This window comes from Thermobia domestica, chromosome 10 (genome assembly GCF_964235325.1).
Source record: "Thermobia domestica chromosome 10, izTheDome1.hap1.1, whole genome shotgun sequence".
Lineage (NCBI taxonomy): Eukaryota > Metazoa > Arthropoda > Insecta > Zygentoma > Lepismatidae > Thermobia > Thermobia domestica.
Genome location: NC_137463.1, coordinates 115,764,876 through 115,791,172, shown reverse-complemented (window position 1 = coordinate 115,791,172; position 26,297 = coordinate 115,764,876). Strand labels below are relative to the sequence as shown.

The window sequence follows — 26,297 nt, the reverse complement described above, 5'->3', positions numbered from 1 at the left end:
ACAACCGATCCTTGACTATCATACAAGCTCAATATTTACTATGTAGGCCGTTTACTCAGAAGAAATGATTGCAAGAATTTTGCTTCGTTTAAGACACCCAAACTCTTGAAACATCACGCATTGACAAATACATGACATTAATTTTATCACATCACTTTCAAACAATTACATTTTCTAAATACTCATTGTTTCTCCCGCATAACCAATACGCCATCTTCATTTGAGCAATATGAAAGCTCAGAGATTCTATTTCATGCACATAATTGTTGCAATTCTATTCATGTTTTGAAGGACAAAACCAGTTAGATTGTTAAACATATATATTTCAATCAGGAGACAACATTATATTATTAGCGAGCTTTCTCCTTACTAGGCCTATGTGCCGTTAGCGTGGGAAAATGGGTTTGGTTCTCACTGGCTTGACCTGGAGGTTCATGTCACATATTGCTTTGCTAGTGAAACGATCGCTAAATTCAAACAACTTAAAATCTACCATACTATTCGAGAATGATTTTTTCTTAATAACTAAGACTTACTTTCTATATGATATTCACTTACCGTTAAGTGTTGTTGATTACGACACTTACATACATCCCTCAACTTATCGCTTTAAATATTTCTCTCAAAACTTGTTTCCAATTCTTCGTGATTAACTGATAAAATTTCGCTTACAAAACACTACGAACTTTTAATTTCCAGATCATAAAATGCGGTGATGAAAGGAAAGCTGCGAAACGGCATTGCCTTTTTCTCACCCTTCATGGAAAAAATATTTCCTCTTTGTCTCTATTTCTAATCTTTTTAGCGCTACACAACTTTATGACTTTAGTGCTCAAAACATTAATTACTATTAAAGTTGACTAATATTCTGTCACAACAATATTGTTGATTCACTTTCTTCAACTACTATTACGGTGTCTTTTCTTGCTTACTTTGTTCTTGTTCTGAAACCCTGAAAACGCAGCCCATTTGTCTAATTTGAGCTTAGCCTCGACTTATAAGAGTAAAGGAAAGGTAAACGTTGTATTATTGCGAATAGGAAGGAGAAACGTTTCTCAACAGTGAAAGGTAATTACGGTTGTATTTCGTTAAATACAATCGCAAGGATTAGCAAACTAAAACGAACATTATAATGAGAGAAATGTTTATATGAAATAATATTCTAAGCAAAGTCTATTTACAGTATACGAGAAACCACAAACAACTGAGGGATCTTATCATAAGATGAAGAATAAAAGTGGGTTTGTTATACTGGCCAGTTCTGTCTTGACGGGTTTGTTACTGTACTTTACATACGGCGATTCCGTTCGACTTCCTCACTAATGATAAATTTCGCTCGTCTTCACTAATTCAATCTTCCACAACACTATTCCCTCATATGTCTTTACTCACTGAAGAACACCACACAAATAAGAATCAGTTCTATTTGGGCTTACAGAAGAACACATGGATCTCTTGTACTGCCGCCTGGTGGCCACAGCTGCAATCGTGACTCAGCTGACCATCGTATTCGGAAGGCTCCGTTCGCGTACTTGCCAACTATATGATGAAATAGGAAATATTGATTGGTTTTGTGGAAAAAAGTCAGTTACAAGAGCAACCGAACTGTGAAAATAGAACACGAAATTAATCATTTATTTGAATTTAGAAAGGTAATGAATGGAAAGTTGAAAGGTGCAGAAACTGTGACCCCAAACGGATAAGGACCACTCTTTCAAAATGGAGAATCTTCGAAATAGTAAGATGATAGACGATTGGCTATGCTGAAAGGATCGCTGGATTTTATGACAAATTTTTAGTTCAGCTTTATATATCGTACAACGTAACGATTTAAAATATCTCCCTGCTGCACTCTATATTGATGCTCGTTGAAATGAGGAAAGAATACGATGAAACAACAAACCGAAAGTGAAGGCCAGAAATGAATAATTTGTTAACTAAATATTTTGCCAAACGATGTGTGGTCCTCGGTAGTATAGTGGTTAGTATCCCCGCCTGTCACGCGGGAGACCGGGGTTCGATTCCCCGTCGGGGAGAAAAGAAATTTTGTTGATTTATGAAACGAACCTATGTTCAGCAAATACTTGCTGACTAAAATCCACCATATGACTGAGAGCTACTAGATTTGCAGCAGTGACTGATAACTTTCCCACAGTTGGAATCTAATTTCGCACACCTCCACTCGTATTTTTGGAACGTAATGAAATTTACGCACTACGGTGTTTCAGATTTTGTTGAAAACAAACCAGAAAATCAAGTTGCATGCATCAAAATAATATAGCAATATCTCTTACAATTATCAGCAAAATTCACAAAGGAACAAACAAATCAGCTACAAGTTGAACACAATATTAAGGATGCTAATCACAATGTTAACTTTGTATATGGAATATTATGATCTATATTTACCTGGGTTAATAATTGAACTGGACTCTCATGAAATGCAAGAAGTAGCCTACACCTTGGACGACGGAAAAAAGAAAAAGAGCAATCCCATGTGGTCTAGTGGCTAGGATACCTGGCTTTCACCCAGGAGGCCCGGGTTCGATTCCCGGCATGGGAACCTTTTTATACTACACTTATTTCATTCCCTACAAGAAAATATCGGACAACTTAATCTGCTTTCTACGACATGCCACACCAGCAGTAACTTGACGCAAAATAAACTGTAAAACACTTTGTATATAATTCACGTTGGTATTGAATTTTGAAACACCAACCTTTGCAAACAAAGGACCTACACTTAATATAAACAGTTAACCACAACCGATCCTTGACTATCATACAAGCTCAATATTTACTATGTAGGCCGTTTACTCAGAAGAAATGATTGCAAGAATTTTGCTTCGTTTAAGACAACCAAACTCTTGAAACATCACGCATTGACAAATACATGACATTAATTTTATCACATCACTTTCAAACAATTACATTTTCTAAATACTCATTGTTTCTCCCGCATAACCAATACGCCATCTTCATTTGAGCAATATGAAAGCTCAGAGATTCTATTTCATGGACATAATTGTTGCAATTCTATTCATGTTTTGAAGGACAAAACCAGTTAGATTGTTAAACATATATATTTCAATCAGGAGACAACATTATATTATTAGCGAGCTTTCTCCTTACTAGGCCTATGTGCCGTTAGCGTGGGAAAATGGGTTTGGTTCTCACTGGCTTGACCTGGAGGTTCATGTCACATATTGCTTTGCTAGTGAAACGATCGCTAAATTCAAACAACTTAAAATCTACCATACTATTCGAGAATGATTTTTTCTTAATAACTAAGACTTACTTTCTATATGATATTCACTTACCGGTAAGTGTTGTTGATTACGACACTTACATACATCCCTCAACTTATCGCTTTAAATATTTCTCTCAAAACTTGTTTCCAATTCTTCGTGATTAACTGATAAAATTTCGCTTACAAAACACTACGAACTTTTAATTTCCAGATCATAAAATGCGGTGATGAAAGGAAAGCTGCGAAACGGCATTGCCTTTTTCTCACCCTTCATGGAAAAAATATTTCCTCTTTGTCTCTATTTCTAATCTTTTTAGCGCTACACAACTTTATGACTTTAGTGCTCAAAACATTAATTACTATTAAAGTTGACTAATATTCTGTCACAACAATATTGTTGATTCACTTTCTTCAACTACTATTACGGTGTCTTTTCTTGCTTACTTTGTTCTTGTTCTGAAACCCTGAAAACGCAGCCCATTTGTCTAATTTGAGCTTAGCCTCGACTTATAAGAGTAAAGGAAAGGTAAACGTTGTATTATTGCGAATAGGAAGGAGAAACGTTTCTCAACAGTGAAAGGTAATTACGGTTGTATTTCGTTAAATACAATCGCAAGGATTAGCAAACTAAAACGAACATTATAATGAGAGAAATGTTTATATGAAATAATATTCTAAGCAAAGTCTATTTACAGTATACGAGAAACCACAAACAACTGAGGGATCTTATCATAAGATGAAGAATAAAAGTGGGTTTGTTATACTGGCCAGTTCTGTCTTGACGGGTTTGTTACTGTACTTTACATACGGCGATTCCGTTCGACTTCCTCACTAATGATAAATTTCGCTCGTCTTCACTAATTCAATCTTCCACAACACTATTCCCTCATATGTCTTTACTCACTGAAGAACACCACACAAATAAGAATCAGTTCTATTTGGGCTTACAGAAGAACACATGGATCTCTTGTACTGCCGCCTGGTGGCCACAGCTGATATCGTGACTCAGCTGACCATCGTATTCGGAAGGCTCCGTTCGCGTACTTGCCAACCATATGATGAAATAGGAAATATTGATTGGTTTTGTGGAAAAAAGTCAGTTACAAGAGCAACCGAACTGTGAAAATAGAACACGAAATTAATCATTTATTTGAATTTAGAAAGGTAATGAATGGAAAGTTGAAAGGTGCAGAAACTGTGACCCCAAACGGATAAGGACCACTCTTTCAAAATGGAGAATCTTCGAAATAGTAAGATGATAGACGATTGGCTATGCTGAAAGGATCGCTTGATTTTATGACAAATTTTTAGTTCAGCTTTATATATCGTACAACGTAACGATTTAAAATATCTCCCTGCTGCACTCTATATTGATGCTCGTTGAAATGAGGAAAGAATACGATGAAACAACAAACCGAAAGTGAAGGCCAGAAATGAATAATTTGTTAACTAAATATTTTGCCAAACGATGTGTGGTCCTCGGTAGTATAGTGGTTAGTATCCCCGCCTGTCACGCGGGAGACCGGGGTTCGATTCCCCGTCGGGGAGAAAAGAAATTTTGTTGATTTATGAAACGAACCTATGTTCAGCAAATACTTGCTGACTAAAATCCACCATATGACTGAGAGCTACTAGATTTGCAGCAGTGACTGATAACTTTCCCACAGTTGGAATCTAATTTCGCACACCTCCACTCGTATTTCTGGAACGTAATGAAATTTACGCACTACGGTGTTTCAGATTTTGTTGAAAACAAACCAGAAAATCAAGTTGCGTGCATCAAAATAATATAGCAATATCTCTTACAATTATCAGCAAAATTCACAAAGGAACAAACAAATCAGCTACAAGTTGAACACAATATTAAGGATGCTAATCACAATGTTAACTTTGTATATGGAATATTATGATCTATATTTACCTGGGTTAATAATTGAACTGGACTCTCATGAAATGCAAGAAGTAGCCTACACCTTGGACGACGGAAAAAAGAAAAAGAGCAATCCCATGTGGTCTAGTGGCTAGGATACCTGGCTTTCACCCAGGAGGCCCGTGTTCGATTCCCGGCATGGGAACCTTTTTATACTACACTTATTTCGTTCCCTACAAGAAAATATCGGACAACTTAATCTGCTTTCTACGACATGCCACACCAGCAGTAACTTGACGCAAAATAAACTGTAAAACACTTTGTATATAATTCACGTTGGTATTGAATTTTGAAACACCAACCTTTGCAAACAAAGGACCTACACTTAATATAAACAGTTAACCACAACCGATCCTTGACTATCATACAAGCTCAATATTTACTATGTAGGCCGTTTACTCAGAAGAAATGATTGCAAGAATTTTGCTTCGTTTAAGACAACCAAACTCTTGAAACATCACGCATTGACAAATACATGACATTAATTTTATCACATCACTTTCAAACAATTACATTTTCTAAATACTCATTGTTTCTCCCGCATAACCAATACGCCATCTTCATTTGAGCAATATGAAAGCTCAGAGATTCTATTTCATGCACATAATTGTTGCAATTCTATTCATGTTTTGAAGGACAAAACCAGTTAGATTGTTAAACATATATATTTCAATCAGGAGACAACATTATATTATTAGCGAGCTTTCTCCTTACTAGGCCTATGTGCCGTTAGCGTGGGAAAATGGGTTTGGTTCTCACTGGCTTGACCTGGAGGTTCATGTCACATATTGCTTTGCTAGTGAAACGATCGCTAAATTCAAACAACTTAAAATCTACCATACTATTCGAGAATGATTTTTTCTTAATAACTAAGACTTACTTTCTATATGATATTCACTTACCGTTAAGTGTTGTTGATTACGACACTTACATACATCCCTCAACTTATCGCTTTAAATATTTCTCTCAAAACTTGTTTCCAATTCTTCGTGATTAACTGATAAAATTTCGCTTACAAAACACTACGAACTTTTAATTTCCAGATCATAAAATGCGGTGATGAAAGGAAAGCTGCGAAACGGCATTGCCTTTTTCTCACCCTTCATGGAAAAAATATTTCCTCTTTGTCTCTATTTCTAATCTTTTTAGCGCTACACAACTTTATGACTTTAGTGCTCAAAACATTAATTACTATTAAAGTTGACTAATATTCTGTCACAACAATATTGTTGATTCACTTTCTTCAACTACTATTACGGTGTCTTTTCTTGCTTACTTTGTTCTTGTTCTGAAACCCTGAAAACGCAGCCCATTTGTCTAATTTGAGCTTAGCCTCGACTTATAAGAGTAAAGGAAAGGTAAACGTTGTATTATTGCGAATAGGAAGGAGAAACGTTTCTCAACAGTGAAAGGTAATTACGGTTGTATTTCGTTAAATACAATCGCAAGGATTAGCAAACTAAAACGAACATTATAATGAGAGAAATGTTTATATGAAATAATATTCTAAGCAAAGTCTATTTACAGTATACGAGAAACCACAAACAACTGAGGGATCTTATCATAAGATGAAGAATAAAAGTGGGTTTGTTATACTGGCCAGTTCTGTCTTGACGGGTTTGTTACTGTACTTTACATACGGCGATTCCGTTCGACTTCCTCACTAATGATAAATTTCGCTCGTCTTCACTAATTCAATCTTCCACAACACTATTCCCTCATATGTCTTTACTCACTGAAGAACACCACACAAATAAGAATCAGTTCTATTTGGGCTTACAGAAGAACACATGGATCTCTTGTACTGCCGCCTGGTGGCCACAGCTGCAATCGTGACTCAGCTGACCATCGTATTCGGAAGGCTCCGTTCGCGTACTTGCCAACTATATGATGAAATAGGAAATATGGATTGGTTTTGTGGAAAAAAGTCAGTTACAAGAGCAACCGAACTGTGAAAATAGAACACGAAATTAATCATTTATTTGAATTTAGAAAGGTAATGAATGGAAAGTTGAAAGGTGCAGAAACTGTGACCCCAAACGGATAAGGACCACTCTTTCAAAATGGAGAATCTTCGAAATAGTAAGATGATAGACGATTGGCTATGCTGAAAGGATCGCTGGATTTTATGACAAATTTTTAGTTCAGCTTTATATATCGTACAACGTAACGATTTAAAATATCTCCCTGCTGCACTCTATATTGATGCTCGTTGAAATGAGGAAAGAATACGATGAAACAACAAACCGAAAGTGAAGGCCAGAAATGAATAATTTGTTAACTAAATATTTTGCCAAACGATGTGTGGTCCTCGGTAGTATAGTGGTTAGTATCCCCGCCTGTCACGCGGGAGACCGGGGTTCGATTCCCCGTCGGGGAGAAAAGAAATTTTGTTGATTTATGAAACGAACCTATGTTCAGCAAATACTTGCTGACTAAAATCCACCATATGACTGAGAGCTACTAGATTTGCAGCAGTGACTGATAACTTTCCCACAGTTGGAATCTAATTTCGCACACCTCCACTCGTATTTTTGGAACGTAATGAAATTTACGCACTACGGTGTTTCAGATTTTGTTGAAAACAAACCAGAAAATCAAGTTGCATGCATCAAAATAATATAGCAATATCTCTTACAATTATCAGCAAAATTCACAAAGGAACAAACAAATCAGCTACAAGTTGAACACAATATTAAGGATGCTAATCACAATGTTAACTTTGTATATGGAATATTATGATCTATATTTACCTGGGTTAATAATTGAACTGGACTCTCATGAAATGCAAGAAGTAGCCTACACCTTGGACGACGGAAAAAAGAAAAAGAGCAATCCCATGTGGTCTAGTGGCTAGGATACCTGGCTTTCACCCAGGAGGCCCGGGTTCGATTCCCGGCATGGGAACCTTTTTATACTACACTTATTTCATTCCCTACAAGAAAATATCGGACAACTTAATCTGCTTTCTACGACATGCCACACCAGCAGTAACTTGACGCAAAATAAACTGTAAAACACTTTGTATATAATTCACGTTGGTATTGAATTTTGAAACACCAACCTTTGCAAACAAAGGACCTACACTTAATATAAACAGTTAACCACAACCGATCCTTGACTATCATACAAGCTCAATATTTACTATGTAGGCCGTTTACTCAGAAGAAATGATTGCAAGAATTTTGCTTCGTTTAAGACAACCAAACTCTTGAAACATCACGCATTGACAAATACATGACATTAATTTTATCACATCACTTTCAAACAATTACATTTTCTAAATACTCATTGTTTCTCCCGCATAACCAATACGCCATCTTCATTTGAGCAATATGAAAGCTCAGAGATTCTATTTCATGGACATAATTGTTGCAATTCTATTCATGTTTTGAAGGACAAAACCAGTTAGATTGTTAAACATATATATTTCAATCAGGAGACAACATTATATTATTAGCGAGCTTTCTCCTTACTAGGCCTATGTGCCGTTAGCGTGGGAAAATGGGTTTGGTTCTCACTGGCTTGACCTGGAGGTTCATGTCACATATTGCTTTGCTAGTGAAACGATCGCTAAATTCAAACAACTTAAAATCTACCATACTATTCGAGAATGATTTTTTCTTAATAACTAAGACTTACTTTCTATATGATATTCACTTACCGGTAAGTGTTGTTGATTACGACACTTACATACATCCCTCAACTTATCGCTTTAAATATTTCTCTCAAAACTTGTTTCCAATTCTTCGTGATTAACTGATAAAATTTCGCTTACAAAACACTACGAACTTTTAATTTCCAGATCATAAAATGCGGTGATGAAAGGAAAGCTGCGAAACGGCATTGCCTTTTTCTCACCCTTCATGGAAAAAATATTTCCTCTTTGTCTCTATTTCTAATCTTTTTAGCGCTACACAACTTTATGACTTTAGTGCTCAAAACATTAATTACTATTAAAGTTGACTAATATTCTGTCACAACAATATTGTTGATTCACTTTCTTCAACTACTATTACGGTGTCTTTTCTTGCTTACTTTGTTCTTGTTCTGAAACCCTGAAAACGCAGCCCATTTGTCTAATTTGAGCTTAGCCTCGACTTATAAGAGTAAAGGAAAGGTAAACGTTGTATTATTGCGAATAGGAAGGAGAAACGTTTCTCAACAGTGAAAGGTAATTACGGTTGTATTTCGTTAAATACAATCGCAAGGATTAGCAAACTAAAACGAACATTATAATGAGAGAAATGTTTATATGAAATAATATTCTAAGCAAAGTCTATTTACAGTATACGAGAAACCACAAACAACTGAGGGATCTTATCATAAGATGAAGAATAAAAGTGGGTTTGTTATACTGGCCAGTTCTGTCTTGACGGGTTTGTTACTGTACTTTACATACGGCGATTCCGTTCGACTTCCTCACTAATGATAAATTTCGCTCGTCTTCACTAATTCAATCTTCCACAACACTATTCCCTCATATGTCTTTACTCACTGAAGAACACCACACAAATAAGAATCAGTTCTATTTGGGCTTACAGAAGAACACATGGATCTCTTGTACTGCCGCCTGGTGGCCACAGCTGATATCGTGACTCAGCTGACCATCGTATTCGGAAGGCTCCGTTCGCGTACTTGCCAACCATATGATGAAATAGGAAATATTGATTGGTTTTGTGGAAAAAAGTCAGTTACAAGAGCAACCGAACTGTGAAAATAGAACACGAAATTAATCATTTATTTGAATTTAGAAAGGTAATGAATGGAAAGTTGAAAGGTGCAGAAACTGTGACCCCAAACGGATAAGGACCACTCTTTCAAAATGGAGAATCTTCGAAATAGTAAGATGATAGACGATTGGCTATGCTGAAAGGATCGCTTGATTTTATGACAAATTTTTAGTTCAGCTTTATATATCGTACAACGTAACGATTTAAAATATCTCCCTGCTGCACTCTATATTGATGCTCGTTGAAATGAGGAAAGAATACGATGAAACAACAAACCGAAAGTGAAGGCCAGAAATGAATAATTTGTTAACTAAATATTTTGCCAAACGATGTGTGGTCCTCGGTAGTATAGTGGTTAGTATCCCCGCCTGTCACGCGGGAGACCGGGGTTCGATTCCCCGTCGGGGAGAAAAGAAATTTTGTTGATTTATGAAACGAACCTATGTTCAGCAAATACTTGCTGACTAAAATCCACCATATGACTGAGAGCTACTAGATTTGCAGCAGTGACTGATAACTTTCCCACAGTTGGAATCTAATTTCGCACACCTCCACTCGTATTTTTGGAACGTAATGAAATTTACGCACTACGGTGTTTCAGATTTTGTTGAAAACAAACCAGAAAATCAAGTTGCATGCATCAAAATAATATAGCAATATCTCTTACAATTATCAGCAAAATTCACAAAGGAACAAACAAATCAGCTACAAGTTGAACACAATATTAAGGATGCTAATCACAATGTTAACTTTGTATATGGAATATTATGATCTATATTTACCTGGGTTAATAATTGAACTGGACTCTCATGAAATGCAAGAAGTAGCCTACACCTTGGACGACGGAAAAAAGAAAAAGAGCAATCCCATGTGGTCTAGTGGCTAGGATACCTGGCTTTCACCCAGGAGGCCCGGGTTCGATTCCCGGCATGGGAACCTTTTTATACTACACTTATTTCATTCCCTACAAGAAAATATCGGACAACTTAATCTGCTTTCTACGACATGCCACACCAGCAGTAACTTGACGCAAAATAAACTGTAAAACACTTTGTATATAATTCACGTTGGTATTGAATTTTGAAACACCAACCTTTGCAAACAAAGGACCTACACTTAATATAAACAGTTAACCACAACCGATCCTTGACTATCATACAAGCTCAATATTTACTATGTAGGCCGTTTACTCAGAAGAAATGATTGCAAGAATTTTGCTTCGTTTAAGACAACCAAACTCTTGAAACATCACGCATTGACAAATACATGACATTAATTTTATCACATCACTTTCAAACAATTACATTTTCTAAATACTCATTGTTTCTCCCGCATAACCAATACGCCATCTTCATTTGAGCAATATGAAAGCTCAGAGATTCTATTTCATGGACATAATTGTTGCAATTCTATTCATGTTTTGAAGGACAAAACCAGTTAGATTGTTAAACATATATATTTCAATCAGGAGACAACATTATATTATTAGCGAGCTTTCTCCTTACTAGGCCTATGTGCCGTTAGCGTGGGAAAATGGGTTTGGTTCTCACTGGCTTGACCTGGAGGTTCATGTCACATATTGCTTTGCTAGTGAAACGATCGCTAAATTCAAACAACTTAAAATCTACCATACTATTCGAGAATGATTTTTTCTTAATAACTAAGACTTACTTTCTATATGATATTCACTTACCGGTAAGTGTTGTTGATTACGACACTTACATACATCCCTCAACTTATCGCTTTAAATATTTCTCTCAAAACTTGTTTCCAATTCTTCGTGATTAACTGATAAAATTTCGCTTACAAAACACTACGAACTTTTAATTTCCAGATCATAAAATGCGGTGATGAAAGGAAAGCTGCGAAACGGCATTGCCTTTTTCTCACCCTTCATGGAAAAAATATTTCCTCTTTGTCTCTATTTCTAATCTTTTTAGCGCTACACAACTTTATGACTTTAGTGCTCAAAACATTAATTACTATTAAAGTTGACTAATATTCTGTCACAACAATATTGTTGATTCACTTTCTTCAACTACTATTACGGTGTCTTTTCTTGCTTACTTTGTTCTTGTTCTGAAACCCTGAAAACGCAGCCCATTTGTCTAATTTGAGCTTAGCCTCGACTTATAAGAGTAAAGGAAAGGTAAACGTTGTATTATTGCGAATAGGAAGGAGAAACGTTTCTCAACAGTGAAAGGTAATTACGGTTGTATTTCGTTAAATACAATCGCAAGGATTAGCAAACTAAAACGAACATTATAATGAGAGAAATGTTTATATGAAATAATATTCTAAGCAAAGTCTATTTACAGTATACGAGAAACCACAAACAACTGAGGGATCTTATCATAAGATGAAGAATAAAAGTGGGTTTGTTATACTGGCCAGTTCTGTCTTGACGGGTTTGTTACTGTACTTTACATACGGCGATTCCGTTCGACTTCCTCACTAATGATAAATTTCGCTCGTCTTCACTAATTCAATCTTCCACAACACTATTCCCTCATATGTCTTTACTCACTGAAGAACACCACACAAATAAGAATCAGTTCTATTTGGGCTTACAGAAGAACACATGGATCTCTTGTACTGCCGCCTGGTGGCCACAGCTGATATCGTGACTCAGCTGACCATCGTATTCGGAAGGCTCCGTTCGCGTACTTGCCAACCATATGATGAAATAGGAAATATTGATTGGTTTTGTGGAAAAAAGTCAGTTACAAGAGCAACCGAACTGTGAAAATAGAACACGAAATTAATCATTTATTTGAATTTAGAAAGGTAATGAATGGAAAGTTGAAAGGTGCAGAAACTGTGACCCCAAACGGATAAGGACCACTCTTTCAAAATGGAGAATCTTCGAAATAGTAAGATGATAGACGATTGGCTATGCTGAAAGGATCGCTTGATTTTATGACAAATTTTTAGTTCAGCTTTATATATCGTACAACGTAACGATTTAAAATATCTCCCTGCTGCACTCTATATTGATGCTCGTTGAAATGAGGAAAGAATACGATGAAACAACAAACCGAAAGTGAAGGCCAGAAATGAATAATTTGTTAACTAAATATTTTGCCAAACGATGTGTGGTCCTCGGTAGTATAGTGGTTAGTATCCCCGCCTGTCACGCGGGAGACCGGGGTTCGATTCCCCGTCGGGGAGAAAAGAAATTTTGTTGATTTATGAAACGAACCTATGTTCAGCAAATACTTGCTGACTAAAATCCACCATATGACTGAGAGCTACTAGATTTGCAGCAGTGACTGATAACTTTCCCACAGTTGGAATCTAATTTCGCACACCTCCACTCGTATTTCTGAAACGTAATGAAATTTACGCACTACGGTGTTTCAGATTTTGTTGAAAACAAACCAGAAAATCAAGTTGCATGCATCAAAATAATATAGCAATATCTCTTACAATTATCAGCAAAATTCACAAAGGAACAAACAAATCAGCTACAAGTTGAACACAATATTAAGGATGCTAATCACAATGTTAACTTTGTATATGGAATATTATGATCTATATTTACCTGGGTTAATAATTGAACTGGACTCTCATGAAATGCAAGAAGTAGCCTACACCTTGGACGACGGAAAAAAGAAAAAGAGCAATCCCATGTGGTCTAGTGGCTAGGATACCTGGCTTTCACCCAGGAGGCCCGGGTTCGATTCCCGGCATGGGAACCTTTTTATACTACACTTATTTCATTCCCTACAAGAAAATATCGGACAACTTAATCTGCTTTCTACGACATGCCACACCAGCAGTAACTTGACGCAAAATAAACTGTAAAACACTTTGTATATAATTCACGTTGGTATTGAATTTTGAAACACCAACCTTTGCAAACAAAGGACCTACACTTAATATAAACAGTTAACCACAACCGATCCTTGACTATCATACAAGCTCAATATTTACTATGTAGGCCGTTTACTCAGAAGAAATGATTGCAAGAATTTTGCTTCGTTTAAGACAACCAAACTCTTGAAACATCACGCATTGACAAATACATGACATTAATTTTATCACATCACTTTCAAACAATTACATTTTCTAAATACTCATTGTTTCTCCCGCATAACCAATACGCCATCTTCATTTGAGCAATATGAAAGCTCAGAGATTCTATTTCATGGACATAATTGTTGCAATTCTATTCATGTTTTGAAGGACAAAACCAGTTAGATTGTTAAACATATATATTTCAATCAGGAGACAACATTATATTATTAGCGAGCTTTCTCCTTACTAGGCCTATGTGCCGTTAGCGTGGGAAAATGGGTTTGGTTCTCACTGGCTTGACCTGGAGGTTCATGTCACATATTGCTTTGCTAGTGAAACGATCGCTAAATTCAAACAACTTAAAATCTACCATACTATTCGAGAATGATTTTTTCTTAATAACTAAGACTTACTTTCTATATGATATTCACTTACCGTTAAGTGTTGTTGATTACGACACTTACATACATCCCTCAACTTATCGCTTTAAATATTTCTCTCAAAACTTGTTTCCAATTCTTCGTGATTAACTGATAAAATTTCGCTTACAAAACACTACGAACTTTTAATTTCCAGATCATAAAATGCGGTGATGAAAGGAAAGCTGCGAAACGGCATTGCCTTTTTCTCACCCTTCATGGAAAAAATATTTCCTCTTTGTCTCTATTTCTAATCTTTTTAGCGCTACACAACTTTATGACTTTAGTGCTCAAAACATTAATTACTATTAAAGTTGACTAATATTCTGTCACAACAATATTGTTGATTCACTTTCTTCAACTACTATTACGGTGTCTTTTCTTGCTTACTTTGTTCTTGTTCTGAAACCCTGAAAACGCAGCCCATTTGTCTAATTTGAGCTTAGCCTCGACTTATAAGAGTAAAGGAAAGGTAAACGTTGTATTATTGCGAATAGGAAGGAGAAACGTTTCTCAACAGTGAAAGGTAATTACGGTTGTATTTCGTTAAATACAATCGCAAGGATTAGCAAACTAAAACGAACATTATAATGAGAGAAATGTTTATATGAAATAATATTCTAAGCAAAGTCTATTTACAGTATACGAGAAACCACAAACAACTGAGGGATCTTATCATAAGATGAAGAATAAAAGTGGGTTTGTTATACTGGCCAGTTCTGTCTTGACGGGTTTGTTACTGTACTTTACATACGGCGATTCCGTTCGACTTCCTCACTAATGATAAATTTCGCTCGTCTTCACTAATTCAATCTTCCACAACACTATTCCCTCATATGTCTTTACTCACTGAAGAACACCACACAAATAAGAATCAGTTCTATTTGGGCTTACAGAAGAACACATGGATCTCTTGTACTGCCGCCTGGTGGCCACAGCTGATATCGTGACTCAGCTGACCATCGTATTCGGAAGGCTCCGTTCGCGTACTTGCCAACCATATGATGAAATAGGAAATATTAATTGGTTTTGTGGAAAAAAGTCAGTTACAAGAGCAACCGAACTGTGAAAATAGAACACGAAATTAATCATTTATTTGAATTTAGAAAGGTAATGAATGGAAAGTTGAAAGGTGCAGAAACTGTGACCCCAAACGGATAAGGACCACTCTTTCAAAATGGAGAATCTTCGAAATAGTAAGATGATAGACGATTGGCTATGCTGAAAGGATCGCTGGATTTTATGACAAATTTTTAGTTCAGCTTTATATATCGTACAACGTAACGATTTAAAATATCTCCCTGCTGCACTCTATATTGATGCTCGTTGAAATGAGGAAAGAATACGATGAAACAACAAACCGAAAGTGAAGGCCAGAAATGAATAATTTGTTTACTAAATATTTTGCCGAACGATGTGTGGTCCTCGGTAGTATAGTGGTTAGTATCCCCGCCTGTCACGCGGGAGACCGGGGTTCGATTCCCCGTCGGGGAGAAAAGAAATTTTGTTGATTTATGAAACGAACCTATGTTCAGCAAATACTTGCTGACTAAAATCCACCATATGACTGAGAGCTACTAGATTTGCAGCAGTGACTGATAATTCCCCACAGTTGGAATCTAATTTCGCACACCTCCACTCGTATTTCTGGAACGTAATGAAATTTACGCACTACGGTGTTTCAGATTTTGTTGAAAACAAACCAGAAAATCAAGTTGCGTGCATCAAAATAATATAGCAATATCTCTTACAATTATCAGCAAAATTCACAAAGGAACAAACAAATCAGCTACAAGTTGAACACAATATTAAGGATGCTAATCACAATGTTAACTTTGTATATGGAATATTATGATCTATATTTACCTGGGTTAATAATTGAACTGGACTCTCATGAAATGCAAGAAGTAGCCTACACCTTGGACGACGGAAAAAAGAAAAAGAGCAATCCCATGTGGTCTAGTGGCTAGGATACCTGGCTTTCACCCAGGAGGCCCGTGTTCGATTCCCGGCATGGGAACCTTTTTATACTACACTTATTTCGTTCCCTACAAGAAAATATCGGACAACTTAATCTGCTTTCTACGACATGCCACACCAGCAGTAACTTGACGCAAAATAAACTGTAAAACACTTTGTATATAATTCACGTTGGTATTGAATTTTGAAACACCAACCTTTGCAAACAAAGGACCTACACTTAATATAAACAGTTAACCACAACCGATCCTTGACTATCATACAAGCTCAATATTTACTATGTAGGCCGTTTACTCAGAAGAAATGATTGCAAGAATTTTGCTTCGTTTAAGACAACCAAACTCTTGAAACATCACGCATTGACAAATACATGACATTAATTTTATCACATCACTTTCAAACAATTACATTTTCTAAATACTCATTGTTTCTCCCGCATAACCAATACGCCATCTTCATTTGAGCAATATGAAAGCTCAGAGATTCTATTTCATGGACATAATTGTTGCAATTCTATTCATGTTTTGAAGGACAAAACCAGTTAGATTGTTAAACATATATATTTCAATCAGGAGACAACATTATATTATTAGCGAGCTTTCTCCTTACTAGGCCTATGTGCCGTTAGCGTGGGAAAATGGGTTTGGTTCTCACTGGCTTGACCTGGAGGTTCATGTCACATATTGCTTTGCTAGTGAAACGATCGCTAAATTCAAACAACTTAAAATGTACCATACTATTCGAGAATGATTTTTTCTTAATAACTAAGACTTACTTTCTATATGATATTCACTTACCGTTAAGTGTTGTTGATTACGACACTTACATACATCCCTCAACTTATCGCTTTAAATATTTCTCTCAAAACTTGTTTCCAATTCTTCGTGATTAACTGATAAAATTTCGCTTACAAAACACTACGAACTTTTAATTTCCAGATCATAAAATGCGGTGATGAAAGGAAAGCTGCGAAACGGCATTGCCTTTTTCTCACCCTTCATGGAAAAAATATTTCCTCTTTGTCTCTATTTCTAATCTTTTTAGCGCTACACAACTTTATGACTTTAGTGCTCAAAACATTAATTACTATTAAAGTTGACTAATATTCTGTCACAACAATATTGTTGATTCACTTTCTTCAACTACTATTACGGTGTCTTTTCTTGCTTACTTTGTTCTTGTTCTGAAACCCTGAAAACGCAGCCCATTTGTCTAATTTGAGCTTAGCCTCGACTTATAAGAGTAAAGGAAAGGTAAACGTTGTATTATTGCGAATAGGAAGGAGAAACGTTTCTCAACAGTGAAAGGTAATTACGGTTGTATTTCGTTAAATACAATCGCAAGGATTAGCAAACTAAAACGAACATTATAATGAGAGAAATGTTTATATGAAATAATATTCTAAGCAAAGTCTATTTACAGTATACGAGAAACCACAAACAACTGAGGGATCTTATCATAAGATGAAGAATAAAAGTGGGTTTGTTATACTGGCCAGTTCTGTCTTGACGGGTTTGTTACTGTACTTTACATACGGCGATTCCGTTCGACTTCCTCACTAATGATAAATTTCGCTCGTCTTCACTAATTCAATCTTCCACAACACTATTCCCTCATATGTCTTTACTCACTGAAGAACACCACACAAATAAGAATCAGTTCTATTTGGGCTTACAGAAGAACACATGGATCTCTTGTACTGCCGCCTGGTGGCCACAGCTGCAATCGTGACTCAGCTGACCATCGTATTCGGAAGGCTCCGTTCGCGTACTTGCCAACTATATGATGAAATAGGAAATATTGATTGGTTTTGTGGAAAAAAGTCAGTTACAAGAGCAACCGAACTGTGAAAATAGAACACGAAATTAATCATTTATTTGAATTTAGAAAGGTAATGAATGGAAAGTTGAAAGGTGCAGAAACTGTGACCCCAAACGGATAAGGACCACTCTTTCAAAATGGAGAATCTTCGAAATAGTAAGATGATAGACGATTGGCTATGCTGAAAGGATCGCTTGATTTTATGACAAATTTTTAGTTCAGCTTTATATATCGTACAACGTAACGATTTAAAATATCTCCCTGCTGCACTCTATATTGATGCTCGTTGAAATGAGGAAAGAATACGATGAAACAACAAACCGAAAGTGAAGGCCAGAAATGAATAATTTGTTAACTAAATATTTTGCCAAACGATGTGTGGTCCTCGGTAGTATAGTGGTTAGTATCCCCGCCTGTCACGCGGGAGACCGGGGTTCGATTCCCCGTCGGGGAGAAAAGAAATTTTGTTGATTTATGAAACGAACCTATGTTCAGCAAATACTTGCTGACTAAAATCCACCATATGACTGAGAGCTACTAGATTTGCAGCAGTGACTGATAACTTTCCCACAGTTGGAATCTAATTTCGCACACCTCCACTCGTATTTTTGGAACGTAATGAAATTTACGCACTACGGTGTTTCAGATTTTGTTGAAAACAAACCAGAAAATCAAGTTGCATGCATCAAAATAATATAGCAATATCTCTTACAATTATCAGCAAAATTCACAAAGGAACAAACAAATCAGCTACAAGTTGAACACAATATTAAGGATGCTAATCACAATGTTAACTTTGTATATGGAATATTATGATCTATATTTACCTGGGTTAATAATTGAACTGGACTCTCATGAAATGCAAGAAGTAGCCTACACCTTGGACGACGGAAAAAAGAAAAAGAGCAATCCCATGTGGTCTAGTGGCTAGGATACCTGGCTTTCACCCAGGAGGCCCGGGTTCGATTCCCGGCATGGGAACCTTTTTATACTACACTTATTTCATTCCCTACAAGAAAATATCGGACAACTTAATCTGCTTTCTACGACATGCCACACCAGCAGTAACTTGACGCAAAATAAACTGTAAAACACTTTGTATATAATTCACGTTGGTATTGAATTTTGAAACACCAACCTTTGCAAACAAAGGACCTACACTTAATATAAACAGTTAACCACAACCGATCCTTGACTATCATACAAGCTCAATATTTACTATGTAGGCCGTTTACTCAGAAGAAATGATTGCAAGAATTTTGCTTCGTTTAAGACAACCAAACTCTTGAAACATCACGCATTGACAAATACATGACATTAATTTTATCACATCACTTTCAAACAATTACATTTTCTAAATACTCATTGTTTCTCCCGCATAACCAATACGCCATCTTCATTTGAGCAATATGAAAGCTCAGAGATTCTATTTCATGGACATAATTGTTGCAATTCTATTCATGTTTTGAAGGACAAAACCAGTTAGATTGTTAAACATATATATTTCAATCAGGAGACAACATTATATTATTAGCGAGCTTTCTCCTTACTAGGCCTATGTGCCGTTAGCGTGGGAAAATGGGTTTGGTTCTCACTGGCTTGACCTGGAGGTTCATGTCACATATTGCTTTGCTAGTGAAACGATCGCTAAATTCAAACAACTTAAAATCTACCATACTATTCGAGAATGATTTTTTCTTAATAACTAAGACTTACTTTCTATATGATATTCACTTACCGGTAAGTGTTGTTGATTACGACACTTACATACATCCCTCAACTTATCGCTTTAAATATTTCTCTCAAAACTTGTTTCCAATTCTTCGTGATTAACTGATAAAATTTCGCTTACAAAACACTACGAACTTTTAATTTCCAGATCATAAAATGCGGTGATGAAAGGAAAGCTGCGAAACGGCATTGCCTTTTTCTCACCCTTCATGGAAAAAATATTTCCTCTTTGTCTCTATTTCTAATCTTTTTAGCGCTACACAACTTTATGACTTTAGTGCTCAAAACATTAATTACTATTAAAGTTGACTAATATTCTGTCACAACAATATTGTTGATTCACTTTCTTCAACTACTATTACGGTGTCTTTTCTTGCTTACTTTGTTCTTGTTCTGAAACCCTGAAAACGCAGCCCATTTGTCTAATTTGAGCTTAGCCTCGACTTATAAGAGTAAAGGAAAGGTAAACGTTGTATTATTGCGAATAGGAAGGAGAAACGTTTCTCAACAGTGAAAGGTAATTACGGTTGTATTTCGTTAAATACAATCGCAAGGATTAGCAAACTAAAACGAACATTATAATGAGAGAAATGTTTATATGAAATAATATTCTAAGCAAAGTCTATTTACAGTATACGAGAAACCACAAACAACTGAGGGATCTTATCATAAGATGAAGAATAAAAGTGGGTTTGTTATACTGGCCAGTTCTGTCTTGACGGGTTTGTTACTGTACTTTACATACGGCGATTCCGTTCGACTTCCTCACTAATGATAAATTTCGCTCGTCTTCACTAATTCAATCTTCCACAACACTATTCCCTCACAGGGCCGGCGAGAGCGGTCGCGGGCCCCGGGGCTGAGCAATCCCGGGCCCCTTACATGTTTCCTTATGACTTTTTACGTACTTACCACTTAGGACGGAGGCAAACTAGAATGAACATTAAGGCTTATTTTGAACTCTTTTTTAGACCATTAATGCGTTTAATTTACATGTTAAACAGTATTGCTATATATATAGATAAGTGAATAATAAGAACTCTGAACCTAGCCTATGTTCACTGTTCGCTGTAAAAAAAAAAAAAAACTTCATTAATTCACTATTTATGATTTTGTTTAGACCCTATACTTGTTGGTTCTAAGATTTTTGAAGGGTTCAAAACTAAAATGAATAAAAATATATATATATATTTAAATACAATGGTATCAAAATTTAGAAAAAAAAGTAACTTATCTATTTGTAATAGCAAAAGTTCTCCCCTAATGCTCAATCAAATGCTCAAAACAAACTAATTTGTGAAGGAAATACAAAAAGAAAGTATTAAATAGTTAATAAAAGTTGAGAAAGTAAATGTTCTCAACCATCCAACCTGTACTATGCATATCTGTGCACAAATTGTTGCTATAAATAATTATATAGAAGTAAGCTATGCAGTTAGTTTTCCTTAACTAGAGACATGAGGAATTAGGCCTAATTTAGTTACTTCAATGAAATATTGCTCAAATTAACTATAGTGTGATTAATAATGTGATATTAATAGTAATTATCTGTAGGAGAAATTTATTATACGTATTACTACTAGACAACTGTTACAATGTATCCTTTTCTACGTATAGTTACAACAAAATTCCCTTTCTGGCTTTTTTTCAGGGTGAATTCATCAATGATAGCGTCTAGTTTGGTACACTTGATAAGTTCTGTCCCCACTGCCAACAAGCCTAAGCTTGATAATCTGTCTTGACACATTGTAGGGAGTAAAACATTTTTACTCTATTGAACAGAGAGAAAGAGCGCTCTGCAGTAGCAACGGTAGCAGGGATTGTTGCGAATATACGAAGGGCCACTGTCAGATTTGGAAATAAAGTTTCTAGATTCAAAGTTTTGGTGTTATTTAGGAGATCCCATGGTGAAAGAGTTTTCTCACCAAACTTGGCCCAATATATCAATTTCAGGCTATGCAGTTCATCAGAAAGATCATCTAAATCTTTTGGGTATCGCTGGACTAGTGCAGCTGCTTATTCTTGGATCTGGTCACCTGTAATTTCTTTGCAAGACCACAGTACAGAAAACTTGTTACACAAAGAGCGCACTGATTGGAAGCCCACTGAGTAAAAATATACAACATTTAGTAATTCTTTGTCCTCGGCCGCCGGGCCCCCTTCGGGGCCTCGGGCCCCAGGGCTCTGGCCCCTCCTGCCCTCCCCTCTCGCCGGCCCTGTTCCCTCATATGTCTTTACTCACTGAAGAACACCACACAAATAAGAATCAGTTCTATTTGGGCTTACAGAAGAACACATGGATCTCTTGTACTGCCGCCTGGTGGCCACAGCTGATATCGTGACTCAGCTGACCATCGTATTCGGAAGGCTCCGTTCGCGTACTTGCCAACCATATGATGAAATAGGAAATATTGATTGGTTTTGTGGAAAAAAGTCAGTTACAAGAGCAACCGAACTGTGAAAATAGAACACGAAATTAATCATTTATTTGAATTTAGAAAGGTAATGAATGGAAAGTTGAAAGGTGCAGAAACTGTGACCCCAAACGGATAAGGACCACTCTTTCAAAATGGAGAATCTTCGAAATAGTAAGATGATAGACGATTGGCTATGCTGAAAGGATCGCTGGATTTTATGACAAATTTTTAGTTCAGCTTTATATATCGTACAACGTAACGATTTAAAATATCTCCCTGCTGCACTCTATATTGATGCTCGTTGAAATGAGGAAAGAATACGATGAAACAACAAACCGAAAGTGAAGGCCAGAAATGAATAATTTGTTAACTAAATATTTTGCCAAACGATGTGTGGTCCTCGGTAGTATAGTGGTTAGTATCCCCGCCTGTCACGCGGGAGACCGGGGTTCGATTCCCCGTCGGGGAGAAAAGAAATTTTGTTGATTTATGAAACGAACCTATGTTCAGCAAATACTTGCTGACTAAAATCCACCATATGACTGAGAGCTACTAGATTTGCAGCAGTGACTGATAACTTTCCCACAGTTGGAATCTAATTTCGCACACCTCCACTCGTATTTCTGGAACGTAATGAAATTTACGCACTACGGTGTTTCAGATTTTGTTGAAAACAAACCAGAAAATCAAGTTGCATGCATCAAAATAATATAGCAATATCTCTTACAATTATCAGCAAAATTCACAAAGGAACAAACAAATCAGCTACAAGTTGAACACAATATTAAGGATGCTAATCACAATGTTAACTTTGTATATGGAATATTATGATCTATATTTACCTGGGTTAATAATTGAACTGGACTCTCATGAAATGCAAGAAGTAGCCTACACCTTGGACGACGGAAAAAAGAAAAAGAGCAATCCCATGTGGTCTAGTGGCTAGGATACCTGGCTTTCACCCAGGAGGCCCGGGTTCGATTCCCGGCATGGGAACCTTTTTATACTACACTTATTTCATTCCCTACAAGAAAATATCGGACAACTTAATCTGCTTTCTACGACATGCCACACCAGCAGTAACTTGACGCAAAATAAACTGTAAAACACTTTGTATATAATTCACGTTGGTATTGAATTTTGAAACACCAACCTTTGCAAACAAAGGACCTACACTTAATATAAACAGTTAACCACAACCGATCCTTGACTATCATACAAGCTCAATATTTACTATGTAGGCCGTTTACTCAGAAGAAATGATTGCAAGAATTTTGCTTCGTTTAAGACAACCAAACTCTTGAAACATCACGCATTGACAAATACATGACATTAATTTTATCACATCACTTTCAAACAATTACATTTTCTAAATACTCATTGTTTCTCCCGCATAACCAATACGCCATCTTCATTTGAGCAATATGAAAGCTCAGAGATTCTATTTCATGGACATAATTGTTGCAATTCTATTCATGTTTTGAAGGACAAAACCAGTTAGATTGTTAAACATATATATTTCAATCAGGAGACAACATTATATTATTAGCGAGCTTTCTCCTTACTAGGCCTATGTGCCGTTAGCGTGGGAAAATGGGTTTGGTTCTCACTGGCTTGACCTGGAGGTTCATGTCACATATTGCTTTGCTAGTGAAACGATCGCTAAATTCAAACAACTTAAAATCTACCATACTATTCGAGAATGATTTTTTCTTAATAACTAAGACTTACTTTCTATATGATATTCACTTACCGTTAAGTGTTGTTGATTACGACACTTACATACATCCCTCAACTTATCGCTTTAAATATTTCTCTCAAAACTTGTTTCCAATTCTTCGTGATTAACTGATAAAATTTCGCTTACAAAACACTACGAACTTTTAATTTCCAGATCATAAAATGCGGTGATGAAAGGAAAGCTGCGAAACGGCATTGCCTTTTTCTCACCCTTCATGGAAAAAATATTTCCTCTTTGTCTCTATTTCTAATCTTTTTAGCGCTACACAACTTTATGACTTTAGTGCTCAAAACATTAATTACTATTAAAGTTGACTAATATTCTGTCACAACAATATTGTTGATTCACTTTCTTCAACTACTATTACGGTGTCTTTTCTTGCTTAATTTGTTCTTGTTCTGAAACCCTGAAAACGCAGCCCATTTGTCTAATTTGAGCTTAGCCTCGACTTATAAGAGTAAAGGAAAGGTAAACGTTGTATTATTGCGAATAGGAAGGAGAAACGTTTCTCAACAGTGAAAGGTAATTACGGTTGTATTTCGTTAAATACAATCGCAAGGATTAGCAAACTAAAACGAACATTATAATGAGAGAAATGTTTATATGAAATAATATTCTAAGCAAAGTCTATTTACAGTATACGAGAAACCACAAACAACTGAGGGATCTTATCATAAGATGAAGAATAAAAGTGGGTTTGTTATACTGGCCAGTTCTGTCTTGACGGGTTTGTTACTGTACTTTACATACGGCGATTCCGTTCGACTTCCTCACTAATGATAAATTTCGCTCGTCTTCACTAATTCAATCTTCCACAACACTATTCCCTCATATGTCTTTACTCACTGAAGAACACCACACAAATAAGAATCAGTTCTATTTGGGCTTACAGAAGAACACATGGATCTCTTGTACTGCCGCCTGGTGGCCACAGCTGATATCGTGACTCAGCTGACCATCGTATTCGGAAGGCTCCGTTCGCGTACTTGCCAACCATATGATGAAATAGGAAATATTGATTGGTTTTGTGGAAAAAAGTCAGTTACAAGAGCAACCGAACTGTGAAAATAGAACACGAAATTAATCATTTATTTGAATTTAGAAAGGTAATGAATGGAAAGTTGAAAGGTGCAGAAACTGTGACCCCAAACGGATAAGGACCACTCTTTCAAAATGGAGAATCTTCGAAATAGTAAGATGATAGACGATTGGCTATGCTGAAAGGATCGCTGGATTTTATGACAAATTTTTAGTTCAGCTTTATATATCGTACAACGTAACGATTTAAAATATCTCCCTGCTGCACTCTATATTGATGCTCGTTGAAATGAGGAAAGAATACGATGAAACAACAAACCGAAAGTGAAGGCCAGAAATGAATAATTTGTTAACTAAATATTTTGCCGAACGATGTGTGGTCCTCGGTAGTCTAGTGGTTAGTATCCCCGCCTGTCACGCGGGAGACCGGGGTTCGATTCCCCGCCGGGGAGAAAAGAAATTTTGTTGATTTATGAAACGAACCTATGTTCAGCAAATACTTGCTGACTAAAATCCACCATATGACTGAGAGCTACTAGATTTGCAGCAGTGACTGATAATTCCCCACAGTTGGAATCTAATTTCGCACACCTCCACTCGTATTTCTGGAACGTAATGAAATTTACGCACTACGGTGTTTCATATTTTGTTGAAAACAAACCAGAAAATCAAGTTGCGTGCATCAAAATAATATAGCAATATCTCTTACAATTATCAGCAAAATTCACAAAGGAACAAACAAATCAGCTACAAGTTGAACACAATATTAAGGATGCTAATCACAATGTTAACTTTGTATATGGAATATTATGATCTATATTTACCTGGGTTAATAATTGAACTGGACTCTCATGAAATGCAAGAAGTAGCCTACACCTTGGACGACGGAAAAAAGAAAAAGAGCAATCCCATGTGGTCTAGTGGCTAGGATACCTGGCTTTCACCCAGGAGGCCCGGGTTCGATTCCCGGCATGGGAACCTTTTTATACTACACTTATTTCGTTCCCTACAAGAAAATATCGGACAACTTAATCTGCTTTCTACGACATGCCACACCAGCAGTAACTTGACGCAAAATAAACTGTAAAACACTTTGTATATAATTCACGTTGGTATTGAATTTTGAAACACCAACCTTTGCAAACAAAGGACCTACACTTAATATAAACAGTTAACCACAACCGATCCTTGACTATCATACAAGCTCAATATTTACT

The 26,297-nt window shown here is 36.3% G+C and overlaps 18 non-coding genes across 18 annotated transcripts; all 18 read left to right on the top strand.

The window, feature by feature from the left end:
• The first annotated feature begins 1,964 nt into the window (after nt 1–1,964).
• TRNAD-GUC (transfer RNA aspartic acid (anticodon GUC)) lies at nt 1,965–2,036 on the top strand. The gene has a single exon. It is a non-coding gene; the product is annotated as a tRNA-Asp (tRNA).
• A 455-nt stretch (nt 2,037–2,491) lies between these two features.
• TRNAE-UUC (transfer RNA glutamic acid (anticodon UUC)) lies at nt 2,492–2,563 on the top strand. The gene has a single exon. It is a non-coding gene; the product is annotated as a tRNA-Glu (tRNA).
• Nucleotides 2,564–4,726: 2,163 nt separating this feature from the next.
• Nucleotides 4,727–4,798, top strand: TRNAD-GUC (transfer RNA aspartic acid (anticodon GUC)). Its single transcript has one exon. It is a non-coding gene; the product is annotated as a tRNA-Asp (tRNA).
• Nucleotides 4,799–5,253: 455 nt separating this feature from the next.
• TRNAE-UUC (transfer RNA glutamic acid (anticodon UUC)) lies at nt 5,254–5,325 on the top strand. Its single transcript has one exon. It is a non-coding gene; the product is annotated as a tRNA-Glu (tRNA).
• A 2,163-nt stretch (nt 5,326–7,488) lies between these two features.
• TRNAD-GUC (transfer RNA aspartic acid (anticodon GUC)) lies at nt 7,489–7,560 on the top strand. Its single transcript has one exon. It is a non-coding gene; the product is annotated as a tRNA-Asp (tRNA).
• A 455-nt stretch (nt 7,561–8,015) lies between these two features.
• Nucleotides 8,016–8,087, top strand: TRNAE-UUC (transfer RNA glutamic acid (anticodon UUC)). The gene has a single exon. It is a non-coding gene; the product is annotated as a tRNA-Glu (tRNA).
• Nucleotides 8,088–10,250: 2,163 nt separating this feature from the next.
• On the top strand, nt 10,251–10,322 carry TRNAD-GUC (transfer RNA aspartic acid (anticodon GUC)). Its single transcript has one exon. It is a non-coding gene; the product is annotated as a tRNA-Asp (tRNA).
• A 455-nt stretch (nt 10,323–10,777) lies between these two features.
• TRNAE-UUC (transfer RNA glutamic acid (anticodon UUC)) lies at nt 10,778–10,849 on the top strand. The gene has a single exon. It is a non-coding gene; the product is annotated as a tRNA-Glu (tRNA).
• A 2,163-nt stretch (nt 10,850–13,012) lies between these two features.
• On the top strand, nt 13,013–13,084 carry TRNAD-GUC (transfer RNA aspartic acid (anticodon GUC)). The gene has a single exon. It is a non-coding gene; the product is annotated as a tRNA-Asp (tRNA).
• A 455-nt stretch (nt 13,085–13,539) lies between these two features.
• Nucleotides 13,540–13,611, top strand: TRNAE-UUC (transfer RNA glutamic acid (anticodon UUC)). The gene has a single exon. It is a non-coding gene; the product is annotated as a tRNA-Glu (tRNA).
• Nucleotides 13,612–15,774: 2,163 nt separating this feature from the next.
• On the top strand, nt 15,775–15,846 carry TRNAD-GUC (transfer RNA aspartic acid (anticodon GUC)). Its single transcript has one exon. It is a non-coding gene; the product is annotated as a tRNA-Asp (tRNA).
• A 454-nt stretch (nt 15,847–16,300) lies between these two features.
• On the top strand, nt 16,301–16,372 carry TRNAE-UUC (transfer RNA glutamic acid (anticodon UUC)). The gene has a single exon. It is a non-coding gene; the product is annotated as a tRNA-Glu (tRNA).
• A 2,163-nt stretch (nt 16,373–18,535) lies between these two features.
• On the top strand, nt 18,536–18,607 carry TRNAD-GUC (transfer RNA aspartic acid (anticodon GUC)). The gene has a single exon. It is a non-coding gene; the product is annotated as a tRNA-Asp (tRNA).
• A 455-nt stretch (nt 18,608–19,062) lies between these two features.
• Nucleotides 19,063–19,134, top strand: TRNAE-UUC (transfer RNA glutamic acid (anticodon UUC)). The gene has a single exon. It is a non-coding gene; the product is annotated as a tRNA-Glu (tRNA).
• A 3,564-nt stretch (nt 19,135–22,698) lies between these two features.
• On the top strand, nt 22,699–22,770 carry TRNAD-GUC (transfer RNA aspartic acid (anticodon GUC)). The gene has a single exon. It is a non-coding gene; the product is annotated as a tRNA-Asp (tRNA).
• A 455-nt stretch (nt 22,771–23,225) lies between these two features.
• TRNAE-UUC (transfer RNA glutamic acid (anticodon UUC)) lies at nt 23,226–23,297 on the top strand. The gene has a single exon. It is a non-coding gene; the product is annotated as a tRNA-Glu (tRNA).
• Nucleotides 23,298–25,460: 2,163 nt separating this feature from the next.
• On the top strand, nt 25,461–25,532 carry TRNAD-GUC (transfer RNA aspartic acid (anticodon GUC)). Its single transcript has one exon. It is a non-coding gene; the product is annotated as a tRNA-Asp (tRNA).
• A 454-nt stretch (nt 25,533–25,986) lies between these two features.
• Nucleotides 25,987–26,058, top strand: TRNAE-UUC (transfer RNA glutamic acid (anticodon UUC)). Its single transcript has one exon. It is a non-coding gene; the product is annotated as a tRNA-Glu (tRNA).
• The last annotated feature ends 239 nt before the right edge of the window (nt 26,059–26,297 follow it).